Source organism: Tachypleus tridentatus, chromosome 5, assembly GCF_004210375.1.
Source record: "Tachypleus tridentatus isolate NWPU-2018 chromosome 5, ASM421037v1, whole genome shotgun sequence".
In the NCBI taxonomy this organism is placed as follows: Eukaryota; Metazoa; Arthropoda; class Merostomata; order Xiphosura; family Limulidae; genus Tachypleus; species Tachypleus tridentatus.
The window spans coordinates 39,907,226-39,920,992 of NC_134829.1; the positions used below are offsets into that span (position 1 = coordinate 39,907,226).

At 34.4% G+C, this 13,767-nt stretch overlaps 1 non-coding gene and 1 pseudogene across 2 annotated transcripts in view; one reads left to right on the top strand and one right to left on the bottom strand.

The window, feature by feature from the left end:
• LOC143250338 (neural-cadherin-like) overlaps positions 1-13,767 on the bottom strand; it is a 393,110-nt pseudogene that overhangs the window by 156,732 nt on the left and 222,611 nt on the right. The gene's annotated exons all lie outside the window — the stretch shown is intronic.
• Positions 10,082-10,153, top strand: TRNAE-CUC (transfer RNA glutamic acid (anticodon CUC)). Its single transcript has one exon. It is a non-coding gene; the product is annotated as a tRNA-Glu (tRNA).

Consider the following 13,767-nt stretch of genomic DNA (forward strand, 5'->3'; position numbering starts at 1 on the left):
ATCAGGAAAACTACATATTAAAGAAACTAACTAAACTCGCTCAGTTTTAACAACAAAAAGAACTTTAGTTTTGTTTACTAAGAGGTGGCTTAACAGAAAGCCTAGATGCTTGACACCCATGGTGAGTACGCCACATATAACTAGCCCATTGTATAACTTTGTGCTTAATAGCAAAAAAACAATTGTCAGTAAAAATAAGTATTGATAATGAATGTTTATTGTGTTTTTGTTGTTTGTTTCATGAGTCATGATTACAATTTCAAATGTCTTGGCTTTCTTCATCAAAAATTGTAATGTCACCAGGAATTGTCAAATGTCTGTTGAGGAATCACACAGTAGCCACTTATTTTTATTTCATCACGTACAACGGGTCTTTTTTCAAAGCAGTGACACTTTTTTATTATTGTGATATCGAAGGTGATTTCCACTGCTAAATCAATTCAATGTGTACTTTAAAGGCACGGACGCAAATTAATCGATTTATTAAAACATCTGAAGTCGATTTTTCAAAGATACTGTCAATCCCACATCTAACTTAACCATTGATAAGTATTAATTTTAATGACGCCTGTAAAATGTTATCCGAACTGTTAAAAATAGTCCATAATCTCTCTCAAAAAAAAAGCAATTTTTTTACAAGCATTGCGCCCGTGCCTTTATATTGATAATATACATAGAAAAAAATATATATATATATTTTAGGAAAAATAATGTAACGACAATATGGGTATTTTAATGGTTTAACAAATATTATTTTTTACGAAAAAATATTTATTTTGTAGTCAAGTGCATACGATTTGAGTTCTAATTGATGTACTGTATTTACTTTTATATAAGTTGTATACTTTGATTTGATTGGTCAACTTTTTCTAAGCGTCAATCGAATATTTACATTTATAATATTTTTCAGGTAAATGTTTTCACTATATTTTATACTCTGTACTATACTTTTAATTTTATAGCAAAGTGTGATGCCCATATTAATTAGTAATAATTTGTATTAGTTATATTTTATGTAAAGGGAAGATTTATTGAACAATGATGTAAATGTAGATGCTGATGATACATATATATATATCGTTCTTATTTTACAAGATCTCATACGAAATACATGTGTATTCTAAGTGCACTTGTTACGTTTTCTTTACTTTCATTTTCCTTGGTACTTTTTAAGGGTTTTTATAATTCAGTCAGGTAAATGTTTCTCAAACACGCATATTCAGAGTGAGTAAGAATGTTCTCGAAGTGATAAATATTTGTTTTAAAAGGTTATTTAATTTAGGGAGACGCTTATAATTTACAGGTTTCAATTGCTTGAAGGCCCGGCAGGGTCAAGTGGTTAAGGCACTTGACTCGTAATCCGAAGGTCGCGGGTTCGAATCCCCGTAATACCAAGCATACTCACTCTTTCAGTTGTGGGTACGTTATAATGTTACGGTCAATCCCACTATTCGTTGGTAAAACTCTAGCCCAAGAGTTGGCGGTGGGTGGTGATCACTAGCTGTCTTACACTGCTAAATTAGAGATGGCGAGCGCAAATAGCTTTCGTGTAGCTTTGCGCGAAATTCACAATAAAAATTAATTGTTTAACATTCAGTAGGTTGGATTGAAGTTTTAAGAAATATTGGCTATTTAAAAGATAGTTTTTTGTTGTTTTTCACATTGAAAGAGATGACGTTCATAAAGATGTTTCAGCTTTATGTAGCACCAGGTTTTTACAAACAATGTCGTAAATCGAAAGGTCCACTTGTTCCGCAAAACCAAACTTCCTTACCCGCTCCTCAGTCGTCATGTCGTCATATATCATCACAACTATACCTGATTTAATTATTGGAAATTTCTAAGCGAAAAAAGTAATATATGTAAGATATTTTTATTTGCGAGCTAAAAACACACACGAAAAACACACGTATGGAGTTAATTCTGTATTTACGATGTGTTTGTAGCCATTGCTACAATTTTATGAGAACCATCAACTTTCCCGTAATGAAACTAACACTTACTGAACACAAACTTATTTTTTTAATAACCCCTATACAAAAGACTTAACGCCTGGCTTATGACAAGTGTTTCAGAAAAGACAAAAATTAAAACTAAAAGTAAACAGAACAACTTTCACTGGTAGGCCTCATATAGTTACGTTGGTTCGACGTTAGGAACTTGAGGTGGCGCAACAAGCGAGATTGTATTCATTTTTTATTCGATAAATAATTTGCTATTTATGTAGAGCAACACAGCTTACTAAGTATTGACAGTTTCCGTCAGTTCGAAATAATAATAATTTCAGTAAGATTGCAGCCGCGCTACACTCCTTACTTTTGTAATAGCATTAATGAAATGTATATATTGACTTTAAGCCAGCTTTTTCCTCAACAAGACACCTAGAGTAAACTGTTTATCAAATTTATGAGCATATCATTGACCTCATTGAATGTCATGCCACATAAATGGCTATCTTTGTTGTGCTGTGATGGGGACAAAAAAACTAACCAAATATAACGTAGTTATTGACAATAGCACGTGCATTCTATGTGTTAGGCGCCTGTACAAAACCACATTAAAATTACGAATTAATCATAAAATAACAAAGATTTGATCGAACAGAATTATCTATGACGTAAAAACTGCTAAGCTGTACCAAATGCGAATAAAAAGTTGTAAATTCAAATTCCGTAAGAAGATCTACTATAAACGGTTTATTCCAGCTGACCTGATGAGCATTGGTATTACCAAATAGATATGGTGTGATTGGCATATTATCACACGTTTTTCTTTGGTTTCGCTAAAAGTTCTTGGAATTACTTGTTCGTAGAGTATATTTGTAATATCTATGTGAAGTATCGCAAATTTCTCACAATGATAACAATACCAGAACAGGAAGCACAGTCCGATGTCGTTTAGGTTCGCAACTTAATTTTAATTAAAAATTTAAATCTCTCACAAAACACAACTACCTGGTGTGTATAGGCTTAAACTGCTGATGATTCGAGTCAAATGTACATTTACTCGTTAGATATAATTAACTTTCATATAAACCGTTATGTTACAAAAAAAATGAGTATAGTCAAAGTAGTTTTACAACGTAATTGAATGTAAGAACGTATTAACATTATAAAAACAATCATCGTAAAAGCGCATTCTATCATTAAGTTTTCCGCAGAAATATAAATATTTATTGAAAATAAATTACTTAATTGTAAAACATGTAACAATTTAGATCACATAAACTATGTACAATACAGTGTTATCACCAATGTTAAACAATACAACACACGGAAGTTAGAGAAAAATATAGCTTCTTTTTAGTTCTTTAACCTATTCCTACGGTAACTTTGACAAGGTCTCAGACGCCATGCATACATTTATTTATGATAGAAAACAACTATATGACACTATGTTGTTTATAAAAAAAGAACGAAAATAAAAAAAAATATTTGATGGCAGTTTTAAAAGAACGATTTATTCTTAAATTTTACGCATGTTACAGGCATGACATGGCCAGGTGGTTAAGACACTCGACTCGTAATCTGAGGGTCGTGAGTTCGAATCCCGGTCGCACCAAACATGCTCGCCCTTTCAGCCGTGAGGGCGTTATAATGTGATGATCAATCCCACTATTCGTTGATAAAAGAGTAGCCTAAAAGTTGGCGGTGAGTTGTGATGACTAGCTGCCTTCCCTCTAGTCTTACACTGCTAAATTAGGGACGGCTAGCACAGATAGCTCTCGTGTAGCTTTGCGCAAAATTCAAAAACAAACGCATGTTACATTATTCAAACTGTTGAAATAAACGATGACTTATAAATCGAAAGCACCACTCCTAAATTAAAAAAATATAGTGTTTTTGATTTTGAAATGTAATCAAACGTTATCATAAAAGTGTTTGGTGTCGCATTATGTGCATTGTAGAATTTTTATATTGAAATTTTAGTCCACTGTACATTCTAGTACCTCATCATGAAAATGTGAAATAAATTAAAAATATTGCTACTATTTGTTGAGATGTTTAATTTTTGTCTTATGAAAACACCAGATGTAAATAGATACACGCGTAAATAAACGCAGTACACATTACATCTAATGTAGTCTAATATAAACATATTTTCGCTTGAACATAAACGCATTCATTATTCTTACCGAAACCAAGGACGTAACGAAGAAGGGGTACCTCTCACTGATATTACATTATTCACCACAAATCCAATTTTCTGTAAATTTGATTGGCAAATATTTACCTTTCCTTTTTTTTCGAATAAATTTTGGAATAAAATGAATCTCTTATTGTGTAAAAGACTAGCCCAAGAATTGGCGGTGAGTTGTGATGACTAGCTGCCTTCCCTCTAGCCTTACACTGCTAAATGAGGGACGGCTAACGCAGATAGCCCTCGAGTAGCTTTGCGCGAAATTCAAAACAAACTAAACCTCACTGGATCAATCGACGCAAATAAACACTACAAGAAATAAAATAAGACATTAAATTCGACAACAAAAACAAGACAGTTGGGAAACCTTCTATTCACAGTTAAATCATAAAACAGATTCAAAACAATTCTGGACACACTTGAAAAGATATTCCAACACAGGAAAAGCAAACAAAGAGTACCCACTACTCGAATCACATGTCAAAACACTGACCTAGAAAAAGCAGAGATATTTCAAGACCACCTGAAAAACACGTTCAAAACACACCATGAACCAGACATGAACAGATTCTTCTATAATAAAGTCAATAATTTCATTGAACAGAACAAAACCATATACATGCCAAAATTCCCAGTAAACACATTAATAAAACCAGAGTAAATAATAGACTGGAGCACTCGTCAACTGATAAAAGATATAACAGCAGCGGAAGTACTGACAGCCATCAAAAACACAAAAAACAAAGCTCCTGGAGAAGATGGTATACAAGCCATCCTCCTAAAAAATGGCACTCAAGAATTATATGAACACCTTACAGCTCTATTTAACTTATCATTTTCAGCTGGATATATTCCTGTTTCTTGGAAGAAAGCAGTAATATTAATGTTCCAGAAAGAAGGAAAGCCAGCAAATAAACCAAACAATTACTACCAAATTAGCCTAACCAGTTGTATCGGCAAAATTGTATAAAAAATAATTGGTAACCGACTATCTATATACTTAGAAACAAAATCAGAATTATCCGAAATTCAAAATGGATTTAGAAAATATAGACAAACTACAGACCACCTAATCAAATTAACTGAAACAATTACAGACAGTTTTAATAAAAACGAATGTACTTTAGCTTGCTTTCTCAACATTGAGAAAGCATTCGGCACGGTCTGGCATAACGGATTACGTCACCGGTTAACGGAAATGGATTTACTCCAGGGAATTATTATTCACTGGCGATCCAACTTTCTGGGACAATAGAACGTGTAAAGTAGATGTGAATGTGACCCACTCAGGACCTTTTTCACCTGAGGCAGGAGTCCCACAGGGAGCGGTAGTTAGCCCTATCTTATTTATCATGTTTGTGAGCAATATGCCACTGTCGGACCTAAAATTAGGTTTTACATCACAATTTGCTGACCATGTAGCGGTCTGGAAAAGCGCCCCACTTCTTCAATAGCAGCAACAAACCTCCAACCAGTTCCGAATAATTTAGAAGAATAGTGCCAGAAATATAGAATAAAAATAAATATTCCGGAAAACCAAGTAATATTATTCAGCAGATTAAATAAACTAAGAAAAGATCCACCAAAGTTATACATGAACGAATCCTTTTTACAGACTGCTACTTCTACTAAATTTTTAGTATTAACTTACGATACCAAATAAACGTGGATACAACATACTAACAGTATCCTGACTAGAATCTGGAAAAGAGCAAATTTTACAAAAAGCCTGTCAGGTAAAAATCAAGGCACATCACCTGATAATATAATAAAAATTCACAAAACATAATTACAGTTACGACAGAAAGTGTTCGTACCCCGGCGTCGTGAGTAGTTTTCTCCTCGTAACTTAAAAAGTATCACGATTAGGATAATGAAAGTAAAGTATATTATAAATATTATTCTAACACACATCTACATATATTTTTATGTAAATTGAACGACAAATAAACTGTTCATAAACAAATAACCAAACATAGGAGGGGCAGAAAGTGTTCGTGCGTCTACTTTAATGGTCTTGTGTAGCCTTTCAGGTGAATTACTTGGCGCAATCTCTCCTTATAGCACTGCATGATCATTTCACAGTACTCGACTGGTATTTTCTTCCATTCTTCTTTACAGAAGGCCTCCAACTCTTGCAAGTTTTTTGGATGACGCTGATGAACCCTGGTCTTCAACTCATGCCAAACGTTTTCAATTGGGTTGAGATCGAGTGACTGCGATGACCACTCCAGAATGCTTATATAGTTCCTCTGCAACCAGGATTGCACATATTTCGATGTGTGTTTAGGGTTATTGTCATGCTGGAAGATCCAACGACGCCCAAGTCGCAAGTTCCGAGCATCATTCTTGACATAAGTTCCTAATATATCAACGTACTCTTCTTTTTTCATGATTCAGTTGACGCGGTGAAGGCTGCCTACACCAGAAGAGCTGAAGGAACCCCATAGCATGATCAAGCCACCTCGGTGTTTAACTGTAGGGACGGTGTTCTTTGGAAGATTTCGTTCCCCCTTCTTACGGAAAATATAGCGAACATCATTGTGGCCGAAAAGCTGGATTTTAGTCTCGTCTGACCAAAGAATACTCTTCCAATAGGTAAAGGGTTTATCTACATGCTTTCTTGCATACCTAAATCGTGCTTCTAAATGAACAGTCTTTAAATATGGAGTTCTACGAGGATGGCATGCTTTGAACCCAGAAGAGCGTAACATGTTCATAACTGTAGAAGTGCTTACTTCAACCCCAGTTTCCCTTACCAATTTCTGTATGTCATTACGTGGTAAACAATGGTTCGTACTTACTTCTCTGAGGAACTTCCTCTTGGTTCTCTCTGGAACTTTGATGGGGCATCCGGAACGAGGGAGGTAAGCAATTGTTCCTGTAAGCTTAAACTTGGTAATTATGCTTTGAACAGTAGATTTTGGCACATTAAGTTGTGTAGCAATACCGGAACGAAACACACGAGATTTGTATTTTACAATAATTCGGTTTTGTTTTGTTTTAAATCACTAGGGATACGAACACTTTCTGGTGTAATTATAGACTTATAATAGAATACGCATGTCCAACCTAGATAAACATAACACAAAAACAATTACACCGACTACAAAAAATGCAAAATTCAATGCTAACCTCAGCCTATAAAGTACCACGCAGTATTTCATCCACATTTATGCATAAATATGCAAACAAAGAGACAGTATCTGATAGCCTCTTGCATAATGCACTAAATTATTTTAATAAAAATTGACATAAAATGATTTATTGTGTGATCTCGAAAGATACTACGTACACTATGAACATAGTCATAAGTACCTCTCTACTCTGAATATATATTTAAGAAATATAAATCAAGCTGGCCAACACGCACTAGACGTTTAGAACCAGAGGGTGTTAGAAAAGTCACTGTGCAGTTTTGTAATCAACATTCATTCAATCTATTTCAAGCCAGCAACTGATAGCGGTGTATAAAAACAAAATAATAAGGCAAGCCTGTATTGATGCCAACAGGGGTCACTTTCAACATTGTTTCTAATTGTCATTGATATTTACCTCTTGTATTCTATATTGAAACATGTCTGTTAATAAAGGTACAAGTGCACAGTGACTTCCCTGTAGTATATATATAAGTATAATATATTATAATATAATATTCGCCTGGCATGGCCTAACGCGTAACGCGTACGACTCATAATCCGAGGGTCGCGAGATCGCGCCCGAGTCGCGCCAACCATGCTCGCCATCAAAGCCGTCGGCGCGTTATAATGTGACGGTCGATCCCACTTTTCGTTGGTAAAAGAGTAGCCCAAGAGTTGGCGGTGGGTGGTGATGACTAGCTCCCTTCCCTCTAGTCTTACACTGCTAAATTAAAGACGGCTAGCACAGATAGTCCACGAGTAGCTTTGTGCGAAATTCCAAAAACAAACAATCAACAAGGCAGTAATAATAATTCCAACAAATAGAGACCACTTTCGGGAATCTTTTCTTTAGTTCGATATCTAAAGGGTGCACATGTTTTGTTGATTTCAAATTTCAATTTTATTATAAACTGCATTCAAAATTTCATAAAATAACTTTATGTATGTTCTTTAATGTCTTTTCCGGGATCATTTCTTATTCACTTAGTGGGGGGTGGAGTATAATCCATTGGCTGCTGTCCAAAATTTATTGAAATCTTCTGACTTTTTGGTTTTTTGTTGTCGCCATTTAATCTGCTTTATTCATACAGCACCGGATGTGTCTAATATTCTATTCTGTAAGACATCAGCTATACATTTGTATATGAAGAAAATACCGGAAAATATATTCAACAAGAAATTGAACTCAAAATATCTGAGGTCCAATGAAAGTGCTTTTGTACAGGTAAAGGTTTTAGTATTCCACTTGCCAAAAATATTAACAATATTTTGAAATAAGTCAACGACTTCCTTGTATTCCACGACAGTTTCAACAAGGCAGTAATTATAATTCCAACAAATAGGGACCACTTTCGGGAATCTTTTCTTTGCTAAGATATCTAAAGGGTGCATATGTTTTGTTGATTTCATAAAGAAATAAAGAGAACGATTTAAGTTTTGAAAGAATCTGTAACACTCCTTAATCTTCGTCACAGATTATACCACTAAATTCAATCTACGTGCTCATCCAGCTCAATGGACATCACGCTTACCCCATTATAGTTTTGGGCAAAATCTTTTGACCCAATATTTAATTCATCGACTTAATTTAACATTATCTTGTATGTACCTACTGCTGTTCGTTCTGCATTAACATTTGTAAACCCCCAAAAACCTATTGCAAATTTCACTACCTTTAGTCACATATCGCACAACACTAGAAAGCTATAAAATGGTTCTTGCATCAGTAGCTTCATTTGAGGTAACAGCCACAAACAAAGAATTACTTATTCTGCTTTTAATTTTCTTCATCAGTACTTCCCATACACAATTAATCAAGTCATTCTGGATTCTATATGACAGGGCACTAAAAACACTCGATTTCTCCAAATGAGATTTCAATAAGGCATCATACGTTCATTAATCTTTTTAAAATGTTTCTTTTCCTCTACACCTTTTTTATTGCACATTTTCACATTATTTAAAGATGGTTATTTAGTTGGAATACAATCCGAGATTTTACAAATCTAGTTAGGCCTAGAGTTGAAAATATATGACTGGAGAAATTATATTAACATGTATATTAACATTTTTATTGATAAGGAGAGAACAACGTTTCGACCTTCCTAGGTCATCTTGACCTGAAGATACATTTTTATTTCGAGTGGGTTTCTCGTCATCAAGAAGCACAACAATCAGCTGAGCATATCAAATATTTGGCATACTTGTTCCCATTCATCTGATGTTCAGTGTGGAACCCTTAGAACTTGCATAATTTAATATGCTCCTGTAAGCACAAGAAGTGGAATGTGGGTGAGAAGCTTGAATCTCTTTTGTCATATTCAGTATTGTATGACTGGAGATAATTGGGCTCGTGGAATTTAGAATAACAGAACTGTAGATGACATATCTAAAGAATGTCACCTTCTCCTCCATTACGTGGTCCTGATGTATACCCTCTCCCAGTAGATCCTAATTCCCTTGACATACGATTTACTCGCACTTTTGTGTTAATTGAATGATATCTTGCTATCATTAATCCGCTTTGAGTTTTATAAACGATACTGTATTTGAATCAAAATATTATAGATTGGATAATAACAAAAATGTATCAGTTTTATTGGGCAATGTAATTTCTAATGTGTAACAATGATTTTAAGTCTAGTAAGCAAGTCATGATTTCATTGGCCAATAGTTGGAACATTGTTTCCCATACTTTTGTCGTCTACACCCCTCAAATAAATATGGTTTCTTGCGAGCCTTCCTGCTTTTTTTTTTTTTGGAAGGAGACAAAAAGTTAATTCAGTAACAAAAAGTAAATATCCCATGTGGTCTAGTGGCTAGGATACCTGGCTCTCACCCAGGAGGCCCGGGTTCGATTCCCGGCATGGGAAGTTGTCATTTTGGTCCGGCATAATTAAGCGTGTTGAGGCGTGCGACTCCTGACATGAGGGTCGCGGGATAGCATCCCCGTCGCGCCAAACATGCTCGCCCTTTCAGCCGTGGGGCCATTATAGTATGACGATCAATCCTACTATTTGATGGTAAAAGAGTAGCCCAAGAGTTGGCGGTGGGTGGTAATGATTAGCTGCCTTTCCTCTAGTCTTACACTGTTAAATTAGGGACGTCTAGCACAGACAGCCCTCGAATAGCTTTGTGCGAAATTCAAAAAACAAACAGATTGCCTTCGTTTAGTTTTGTACGAAATTCAAAACTAATCAACATCAATTTGTAAGAGCCTTGCCTAGATTCACATAATCCTTTCAAACACAACTACATGTTAATAAACACTATTTTCATTATTTTATGCTATCATTCATCTCCTAACATTCAACACAACTTTTGGGACAAGTTTCAAAAGAATGAGTTTCAAAGACGTTTGGTGATTTGTCCTGATGGGAAATTGAAAGCATAAAAGGTAAATTGTAAAATTGCAAAATAAATTGCACGACGGCTAATAAAGATAAAATTATTAACTTGTAGTCCAATTAAAAATAAAAACAAGATATATTTACTTTATCTACATCTTAATTCCACACTCCTTATCTTTTGATTGAATAAATTGTTACATCTTCATAAAAACCATCAGTCTTTATTTTCTTAAATAGCTTTTTTCTCTACCACAATTAACACTGAACTTGCAAATCTTTCTCGTTGTTGTGCATTTCTAGTGGGGCTTTGTATTCTTTTTAAATGAGAGAAATAACACTCAACTAAGACACCGGCGACTGTAAGAATCAAAGCTAACTGATACAACTTTGTTAGTTGTTCCAGAAATGCATGTTACCTCGCATTTCGCAAACAATAAAGTAATTCATTCGTTTGTTTTCCTTGTAAATCAGCGTCACTTTTCAAAGCATTTTCCATTATCATCTTGCAATGATATTAGTACTAATTCAAAAAATGTTTTCAAAAAGCTCAAGGAATGCAATGCTTTTCAAGGTTTGAAATCAAATTTCAAATTTATTATAAACTGCATTCAAAATTTCATAAAATAACTTTATGTATGTAATTTAATGTCTTCTCCGGGATTATTTCTTATTCACTTAGAGGGGGTGGTGTATAATCCATTGGCTGCTGTCCAAAATTTATTGAAATCTTCTGACTTTTTTTGTTGTTCTTGTCGATATTTAATCTGCTTTATTCATACAGCACGGGATGTGTCAAATATTCTATTCTGTAAGACATCTGCTATAAATTTGTATATGAAGAAAATACCCGAAAATATATTCAACAAGAAATTGAACTCAAAATATCTGACATCCATTGAATGTGCTTTTCAACAGATAAAGGTTTTAGTATTTTACTTGCCAAAATTATCAACAATATTTTGAAATAAGTCAACCACTTCCTTGTATTCCAAAACAGTTTCAACATGGCAGTAATTATAATTCCAACAAATAGGGACCACTTTCGGGAACCTTTTCTTTGCTTAGATATCTAAAGGGTGCACATGTTTTGCTGATTTCATAAAGAAATAAATAGAACGATTTAAGTTTGAAAGAATCTGTAACATACCTTAATCTTCGTCACAGATACTAACACTAAATTCAATCTACGTGCTCATTCAGCTCAATTCATCACGCTTACCCCATTATAGGTTTGGGCAAAATCTTTTGACCCAATATTTAATTCATCGACTTAATTTAACATTATCTTGTATGTACCTACTGCTGTTCGTTCTGCATTAACATTTGTAAACCCCCAAAAACTTATTGCAAATTTCACTACCTTTAGTCACATATCGCACAACACTAGAAAGCTATAAAATGGTTCTTGCATCAGTAGCTTCATTTGAGTTAAGAGCCACAAACAAAGAATTACTTATTTTGCTTTTAAATTTCGTCATCAATACTTCCCATACATAATTAATGAAGTCATTCTGGATTCTATTTGACAGGGCACAAAAAACACTCGATTTCTCTAAATGAGATTTCAATAAGGCATCATACGTCTATTAATCTTTTTAAAATGTTTCTTTTCATCTACACCTTTTTATTCCACATTTTCACATTATTTAATGATGGTTATTTAGTTGGAATTCAATCCGGGATTTTAAAAATCTAGTTAGGCCTAGAGTTGAAAATATATGACTGGAGAAATTTACAAGTATTTTAATTGCCTTATGCATTTTATTTAAGTCATTAAATCCGCTTGAGTTACTGGTTCCAAATTTACTTCAAAATAATAAATTTGGCCAGTAGAAAAACTTCTGCAAATAAAGTCAAGCGTTAAACAAGTTGTCCTGTCACATTAAGTTATCGATTCCCCTCGGTAGACTCATCAGATAGCCGGATGCGGCTTTCCCATAAGAAAATACACACACACTAACATTCGTTTACGCTGAAATTTTGAACGCACTACTTTGTTATTTCTGTCAAGCTAAGAGGTGACATCGGTCTTCCATTTTTGATGATGTCTTCTTTATCACTAGGACTCTTTGTATCAAAATTGTTTACTAATTTTTCCTAGTATCTTTTGGAACCATATTCGAATGTGTAGGAAAAAAAAGCTAAAACCAATTAAAAAGAAAGCATTTTGCGAGTTGTTGTCCAGATTCTTTCAAACAGCGCTTTCACCCGTATAAGGTGGTTACTGAATATGTACAGTATAGTATAATGCTTCCATATCAATCAGTTGCAAGCTCATAACTTCATATTTAGCTGATGCTTGACGATAAAATTACAATCCTGGAAGATAAATCGCCTCACTGAGTTTTGATATCTGAAATCAGGTTAAAGTAATTGCCAAAGACTAGGTTTATAAGACCTGTCCAAACTATCGTTCCAACTGATTACTTTTATCTGTATGTATTTTCTCCAAAATCAATAATATCTGTTGTGTTATAATTGGTATAGCATTTTGTGTGAACGTCTTTCATCTCGTGCGAGATGGGTTTTAACTTCTCTCTGTCCAGGAGACTTGCTGCAAATGGGCTCCAGCATCGATTGCAATACAATATTCAGTAATTATGGGTTCGTGCTTGAAGTATTAAAACCATTACGTATTTCAAAACGGGTAGTATGTATATTAACACTTTTATTCATAAGGAGAGAACAACGTTTCGACCTTCCTAGGTCATCTTAACCTGAAGATACATTTTTATTTCGAGTGGGTTTCTCGTCATCAAGAAGCACAACAATCAGCTGAGCATATCAAATATTTGGCATACTTGTTCCCATTCATCTGATGTTCAGTGTGGAAACCTTAGAACTTGCATAATTTAATATGCTCTTGTAAGCACAAGAAGTGGAATGTGGGTGAGAAGCTTGAATCTCTTTTGTCATATTCAGTATTGTATGACTGGATATAATTGGGCTCGTGGGATTTAGAATAACAGAACTGTTGATGACATTTCTTAAGAATGTCACCTTCTCCTCCATTACGTGGTCCTGATGTATACCCTCTCCCAGTAGATCCCAATTCACTTGACATACGATTTACTCGCACTTTTTGTGTTAATTGAATGATATCTTGCTATCATTAATCCGCTTTGAGTTTTATAAAA